The sequence below is a fragment of the Poecilia formosa genome, unplaced genomic scaffold (assembly GCF_000485575.1).
Source record: "Poecilia formosa unplaced genomic scaffold, Poecilia_formosa-5.1.2 Scaffold288, whole genome shotgun sequence".
Taxonomy (NCBI): Eukaryota; Metazoa; Chordata; class Actinopteri; order Cyprinodontiformes; family Poeciliidae; genus Poecilia; species Poecilia formosa.
In genome coordinates, this window is record NW_006800227.1 from 634,618 (window position 1) to 642,934 (window position 8,317).

At 41.2% G+C, this 8,317-nt stretch overlaps 1 pseudogene; it reads left to right on the plus strand.

The window, feature by feature from the left end:
• The window catches only part of LOC103151659 (protein FAM160A1-like), a 25,379-nt pseudogene extending 17,932 nt beyond the window's left edge, over positions 1-7,447 (plus strand).
• Positions 7,448-8,317: the final 870 nt, after the last annotated feature.

Genomic DNA, 8,317 nt, shown 5'->3' on the forward strand with positions numbered 1-8,317 from the left:
CTTTTAAAAATAACTTTTAAGCAGGAAAACATACTTTTATAAAGGCCACAGTTTGTTTATTGGTTATTTTTTATAAACTGTTAACAGAAAATTATCATTATTAAGAAAAATAAAAGTGTTAAAACATCCATCTTTGAGTTTTAGTTGCTTATCGAGTTAATCAAAAACTATTTAATAATATTTTAATTTAATGAATGAGTTTATTTTAAATAGTTCACACTAAGTGAATCTGTTTCAAGCATTTATTTGTTGTAAATTTGATGATCATGATTTGCAGATAATAAAAACCTCATATTCAGGATCTCAGAACCTTTAAATATTGTGATTTTCTCCAGGTGAAGCTGCTTTGGAGAGCTAAGAGAGATTTTTCCTGCTTTTCAGGGTAATTTATATTGAACGTTGAAGGATAATTTCAGTGTTTATTCATAATTTTCCCTAAAAAGTCGAATGTTTTCCCTTAAGTATCTTTTCCGGCCATCAGTTTTTTCCTTCAATCTGCCCTAAATCTCTGCTAATCTGCTCAGGAATTTAATCTGCATGAAAGCCTCTGTGTGTGTTTTTCTGATTCTGTGGGTTTTACCTGAAAATACTGACAGGTCACCAATAAACAGAAACACAAGCACACAGTAAAGTGTCTACAAGAAGTTATTTAACTGCATCCCGCTGGTTGATGTTTCTGAAGCTAAATGAGGGTCTGGAGGAGAAGAAACTTAGTTTTATTTAAGCTTCAGACCTTACAGTAGAGCTTTGATGTTTAGATGCTGAAGGTTTCAGGCTCTTCATTCAGTTTGTAATGTTTCTGCATGTCTGAATGTTTCTGCATGTCTGAATGTTTCTGCGTGTCTGAATGTTTCTGCATGTCTGAATGTTTCTGCATGTCTGAATGTTTCTGCATGTCTGAATGTTTCTGCATGTCTGAATGTTTCTGCAGGTTCTGGCCACCGGTCTGTCTGGTCTGTACTCGTCTCTTCCAGCCAGGCTGCAGGTTTACAGTGAAGACTGGCACTGCCTGGAGTCTGCAGACTGGCAGCAGGTAAGAATCTGAAGAGGTTCAGCTGTTCACACCGACCTCTGTGTTATAAGGAATAAACTAATACAGAAGTATTAATCGGTAATTGATGATGGGGTCAGAATAATTACATTTTTAGTAATGGAGTAAGTTCAGTGACTGTAAAGACGATCTGTTCAAAAGTTTGGAAGTTTCTTCAATAATAGAGCAAAATAGTTGGATTAATAGACAGAAAGTCTCAAAAATATCTTATGATGTATAATATATTGACTTTATTTAGCTGTAAGAAAATGTGTGTGAATAATTGAATCTTATTTTGTGAGCAGGTTCCAGCTCTTGTTCATTTCCTGCACTCACTGGACTTCTGCAGTGCTGTCACCAAGGTGAAAACCAGAACTAAAACACCCAAATGTTCAGATATACACAACACATTTAGTTTATGATGAGGCCCATCATAAACCTAAATCACTTCACATCCCAGAAGGTCACAGTTTGAGCTCATATTTTCTGTATGTCCCCAGATATTTGGGTTTTATGAGCCGTGTTATGATATAAAACCAGGTCACACTTCGTCTGCCCCTCTTCCTCAGGTGGCCCATCCCTCCATCCGCTCCCAGTTGCTGAGTTACATTTACAACGGATTCCTTGTTCCTGTTCTCGCTCCTGCTCTGCACAAGGTAACAACATGTAGACAAGGAAATTACAGCATAAAAGTACTAATTCATCTCACAACCGAAGGGCTGATTACTACGGAAGAGGATTAGGGCCACTTAAAAATATATATATTGACTTTAAGCTCAGAATTTGGGCAGAAGTGGAATTCTGAGATTAAAATCAGAAATCTGAAAAGAATAAAAATACTGAGATAAAAGAAATGCATTCTGAGAAAAAGGTTAGCATTCTGAGATTAAGTATAGAACTGTGTGAAAAAAGGAAAAAATACTGAGAAAAAGAATTCTAAAGAAAAAAAATCAGCATTTTATAAAATTTGTTTGGTGGCCCTAATGTTCTTCCATAGATTATTGTTTCTGCATATTTACTGTGTAAATGCTGGGGAGGTCTTTGTTTGGCCCAAAAGACAAGAGCAGAAAGTGTTTAGAAAATACAAGTATGGATATTTCATTCTTTATTTCATTTGTATCTTGGCAGAAATAAATTTCTTCTTTTTTGACAGCTGACATTTGTTTTTATTGCACTTGGATTCAAACTTTTAGGGTTTAGAAAAGTGGCAGCTAAGGTTTATGACTAACATGTTTTCACCACTAGAGGGCGCACAGCAGAAGGCGGGAGTAATAGAACAGCATCTTAAATGTTTAAAACAGTTTTTTAAAGTTTTTGTTTGACTTGTGTCATTAACATTGTTCCCTTTGCTAATCCAGAGAAATGGAAAGTCTCTCCAATGTGTCTCCATGTCATCCAGCAGATTAAATTTAGATCAGTTTTGTTTGTCCCTGAGGGTCAGTTTGATGATGGACATGGTATTTGTCCGTCTCCTCTCACCTGGTTGTTGTGTCTTTAGCTGACCGTGGAGGAAGTGATGACCACCACTGCGTACCTGGATCTGTTCCTGCGCTCCATCTCTGAACCCGCCCTCCTGCAGAACTTCCTGTCCTTCATCCTGCTGCATCGTCATGACAACGTCCACATCCTGGACACGCTGGTCAGCAGGGTCAACACGCCGTTCCAGGTAACACACTCACAGTTACCGCGCCACATCACCCGTTTCTCATGCTCTGTTTCTGACTAGAGCTGCAGCTAATGGTTAGTTTCTTTCCTCTAAAATGTAAAACATGTTGTTTTTTTTCTGGTGTAGTTTTTCATTTACTGCTCTGATTGTGTTATTATTTAGCCTTTTTTGAGTTTGTGTAGTCCAGTTAATGATTAATCATTTACTAAATTGGTTGAGGATTATTTTTAATTAATCAGATGAATCGTTTCAGACCCGTTTCTGTTTGCTTTCAGTTAGGAACTGTGTCTCTGGCTCTGTTCAGGACTCTGATTGGTCTCTTCTGCGAAGACGTTATGCTGCAGCTGGTGTTCAGGTCAGTCTGAAAGGCCCACACAGGCGGCCAGTACTATCTTTGTTCATTTAAACATGTTAAAAATAGAGATTTCATCTACTTGTAGAGCAGATGTTCTCCTAAATGGCCACAGGGGGCAGTAATGAGCAGGCTGGGTGTTCCACTATGCATCCTTAAAGAGTCTTAAACTTGCCTGGCTGAAACCAGCAGATATGCTGTGTTTTCTCCTCAGGTATCTGATCCCCTGCAGCCACCTGAGCAGGAAGCAGCGCTGCTCCCTGAAGCAGAGACTGCTACTCCTCCAGCGCCGCCTCCTTCCTGCTCCTCATGCCCTCCTGGTGCCCCATGTACATCAACAACAGACACTCAGTGCACATCCACTGGCCTAAAGCAGCAGGTTGGTGTGGGTTTAAAAAACGAAGAAAAACCTTCTAGGAGACAGATATACTTACTGTGACTCTGTGTTTGTGTCAGACCTGTCGGTTTCAGACAGCGTTGGCTACAGCAGAGGGTCAGACTTCCTGATGGATGTTAACTACGTCCATTACCTCTGGGACGCCCGCCAGGCGATCTCCATCTCCTGCAGGTTAGTTGGTCTGACCTGCTTCTGAATGTGGCTGAAAATAGAAAACTGAAGTGCACTGGTTTGGATTTTTTTTTATATAAAAATACAACAAAAATTACATAAAATTACAATTTACTTTGTTGGCTCCTCAATCTGCACTTCATCAGGACAAACAAGCAGTAAAATAATGTTTAAAGAGATTTTTAAAGCTGAAAAATAGATTTCCTTTTATCTTTAACAGAAGGAAAACACAGATTATTTATAAAAATGTGACAAAAAAGTATATTAGCTTCACTTTGCATCAATTTAGTCGACCAGTTATGACCAAGCAGAGTCTTGTTGTGCAAAAACTGAAAAATATAGTTTTTAAGTGCCATCTGTTGGTCAAATGTTGCTATTACTTTTATTACAACGTAAAGATGAAACTGTAAGGAGTGTTGTCATAAATAATATATACATTATTTATGACAACAGCAATAAAACTGTAACAGACTGTTCAGTTTTTTTTGTGGGAAATGTTTGAGTGTTTCTTTGTGTTGAATCCTGATAGATATGGTGGTGTTTGTCAGTTGCTACGGCAACGAGTCAGTGTGTAGCGTAGCCGACACAGAGAGCGATAAAAAGGTGATTTTGAGTTGTTTAACGGTTTTTCTGTGTTATTTTTCTCTTTGCTGTGTCGAGTTGCACTAAATTAATAATACTTGCATCTCCAGGTTTCATTTTGTTGATGGAGTTGTTTTACCACGGCAACTCGGCGATGTATGGCATCGGCTTTTGCCGTCCAGCTTTGTGTAAACAATAACATGCAACATGTTTTTATTATCAATATTTTTAAAACCATTGAATGCAGACTCAAAATGATTTTTCCAGAACTGACTAAGGGAAAGTGTTTGAATGTTGATGCATCCAGAGTGTGCTTTGTCTCCAGCGCCTGCAGGTTTTGGTCGGCGGCGTACGACGGCTTCGACCCGCCGCCTCAGGATTACCGCTCCGACACGCCAGGAGACGATCTGGAGGACGAGGACGAATTCATTCAGCGGATAAAGAGCGACTCCATCTGCTCTCTGGTCGTCCTCCGCCCTCCGTCTGCCCTCTCCCCTACGCCGTCGTCCTCGGATACCGTCTCCACTAGCAACCAGGCGGGCAGGGCCAGCTCTGCCATGGAGTTGGAGTGGGACGACATCTTCGCAGAGGAGGATCTCTCCTCCTCGTCAGCCATCTTTAATGTATCGAATGGCTTTGTGGAGCCAGACGGATGCAGTTTTTCACCCATCCCTCCGCCGCCGCTTCCCCCTCGCCACATCCAGGAAATGAGGCTCACCGCCACCAAGCTGGTGCGCGGCGCTTACATAGAGGAGTCCGAGTTTCAGGACGACGTCATCGTCTACGATCTGGTCGCTCAGAAGGACACAAAGACGGCTCTGTTTGAGCGGATCAAGGCGGCGAACCGACGACAGTCGCGTGAAAGCTTCTCGAAATCAGGCAGAACGGTGATGGAGACGGTCAGCAGCATCATGTCGACACGGAGGAGGAGCGAGGATGGAGGGAAAGAGGAAAGGAGGAAAAGTGAAGATTGTGACAGATCAGCGAGGAGGAAAAGCGAGGGATTTGGAACGAAGGAGAAGGAAGATGGAGAGCCGCATGTTGTACTGAATGGTTTTGATGTCATCAGCGAATCTGATGACTCTGATGAAGAAACTGAGTCTTTTGAACCAAACTTCATCCAGAATGACATCCCAGCGTTTAACGGTCACAGCCAGTCAACGCATGAAACCGGCGTCACTCCGTCTCCAGAGACAATCAATCTCACAAACGGACATTTAGAACCAGAGCCGCTTCGAGTTTCAGCAACAAACACCCAAAACTCAACCGCTCCCGCCAACCGGAACTCCAAGAACGACTTCCTGTCCCAGTACCACGAGCTCATGCGCTCCTTAGGGGTGGAGCCTGATGGTGATGACATCACAGATGACGTCGGTTCTTTCAGGAGGCGTGTCCGAGCGCTGAGGCAAAAACTGGCAGAGGAGGAGGAGCAGCTCGTCTCGGGGTTCAGCTCCTCATGGGATGAAGCAGAGCAGGAAGGAGAGGTGGAAGCCATGGAGGAGGAAGAGGAGGAAGAGAAGAGCAGCAACAGACAAGGAGGTCCATTTACAGGTTTGTGTGTGTTTTTGCAGTGCAGAACCAGACGTGGTGAGATTGTGATGCAATGTGGAACAAAGTTCATTTATTATTTCATAACTATGTTTTTTTTTTTAGCCATTCTCTCCGTCCAGATTTACCAGATTTCCTGTTTTCTCTTTGCCTGTAATCTCCAACCACACCAGGTCCGTTCATCAGCGTCTTGTTGTCCCGACTGGAGAACCTTCTGGAAAACTCCATCGCCGTCAACCTGCTGGTGACGGGGATCCTGGCCCAGCTGGCGTCGTACCCGCAACCTCTGCTGAGGTCCTTCCTGCTCAGCACGGAAACACACGACCAGCACAGCGTACGGACGTTATACCAGGTAGCACCAGCGCACCGGGTTCAAGTTCCTGAAACGGTTCCAGACGTGAACAGCGCTGTACGAACCGTGTCTGCAGGTGTTGGTGTCGGTGCACGCTCAGATCGAGCGCTACGTGGAGAACAGACCTGAGTATCCCGCTCTGGTCACCCAGGCCTGGAGGTTCCTGTTGGCTAAAGACCAGGATGGAAAATTTAGAGGTTAATAAACACAAGCAAACATCAAGGCATGCATGAACAGGTTGAAAAACACCAACAAGTGTTGGTCCATTTGCCTCTAAACACAGATAAATTTAAAATTTATCCCATTTTTAATACAAAGTCTTCATAGCATTGACCCAACCTTGCAGCTTGAATAACTAGAAGTTTTATTTACAGGATTATTTGATCATTCAAGAAAACTTTTGATGGTTCCTAAAACACAGGAATGTATTTCTTTGAAATATTTAACCAAATACATTTTGAACCCCCGTTTCTTCATCATTTTCCTTTCAAGCACCCATGTTGCCTTTCATTGTCGTCTTAACCTGCCCGGCTTTCAGAGGGATGTTTGGGTTAGTTTAATTATTTTAATTCTGACCTATAAGTCATTGAATCATGAAACAAATGCTAAGCTAATTAGTTTTTTTGCAGATATTTTTAAAGTACAAATAGTTAAATCTGAAAAAAAACTGATAAATTTGAGTGACAGAGGAACTTAAGCAGCGACGATGTAAAATTCTGATAAAAACTTTAATTCTTGTGAAGTTAATAATTCTTGAATATTGATGAAAAAATACTAGCTTCACTTTAAACATGGGGAAAATGTATTATTAGTGAAATAATCTTCCAGTGGAACTTATTCAGTTATGGTCTTATATTTTGTCGAACCTTTTCTCTCAGAGGCGCTCCAGTCTCAGGGCGGAGACATCATCCTGGATCCGTCTCGACCCAACGGCTCGGTGAGGAACGCCCTGCCGTTGCCCCCCCTCAGCGTCTTACCTCCCTGCCCCGCCATCCCCCCTCACGCCAAGAGCCGAGTGTTCGCCATCGTCATGTTCGCCGAGTTCCTGAAGGAGCTGGCGGCCATCGCTCAGGAGCACAGCGTGGCGCTGGACTGCTGTTCAGAGGAGTGATGCAGGAGGATCAGAAGACTTCATCACAAATCAACCTGATGGTTTATGCAACTTATCTGGACAATTTCAAAAGATTTTACTGTAAATCTACATGTAAATTGTGTTTTTTTTCTGCCTGACAGCACTTGAAAATGTTTCCCCATGTGAAGATAGATTATATTTATAAAATGATTGGATGGAGATTATTTTGAAGATGATTGACATTAAATTTTGTATCAATTTGTGGAATATTTGAAAATCAGTTTCTGTGCTTTCTTCAATCTTTGCATGAAATTATTTACAACAAATTTCTTTACAACCTAAAGCCAGTTTAAAGATACATCAATCAAACATTATTTAGAGAGAGAGATATGGTAAACAAAAACAGAACAAAAAAAAGTTTCAGTAAATAAAAAATAAGTCTATCGTTACAATTAGTTGTAACGATAGACTTTATTTGCTAAATATTTATTTTAGATATAAAAACATTGCAGTAGTAGCTCTGTAGGCTGTTAATACCTTTTAATAAAATCTGCAATGCATTCTGGGTAAATGGCGTATGCTAGGTGGGATTGAGCTCGCTAGCTCCCAACAACTCAGGTAAAGTTAGCCTTCCTGTGTTTACTCTGCAGATCCCAGCACAGAACGCGTCACCAACCCAGAATGCATTGCGCAGGTGAAAAATAAAACAAAATATATAAATTTTTTAAAAGTAGTTATAAGTTTTGATGTATCACAAACCTAAATTTTTTAATTAATAGGAAAATGACAACATATTTAGGTCAGGAAAACATGATATTTGTTCATTGATAAGCTTATCATTAATGCTGCACGTTGTAATGATGCGGCAGAAAGCATGCATGGTTTCCTGAAAGCCCCCGCCCTTAGAAACATGCTGATATTGCTTAAGATAAAAAGTTGATCGAATATCTGATGTTATCATAAATGAGTGTCAAATTTCTTCCAGTTCTTGCAAAAATTTAACTGAGGGAATCAATTATGAAAAGGCTGCTTGGCACAAAGCAAATAAGCAAAACCGCTTCTGCCTCGCTGAGTTGCAACGTGTGAAAAACAATGTCTGGAGAAAAGTCTCATAAAAAAATCACCTAAACTAGTGTTTCGCCCCCCC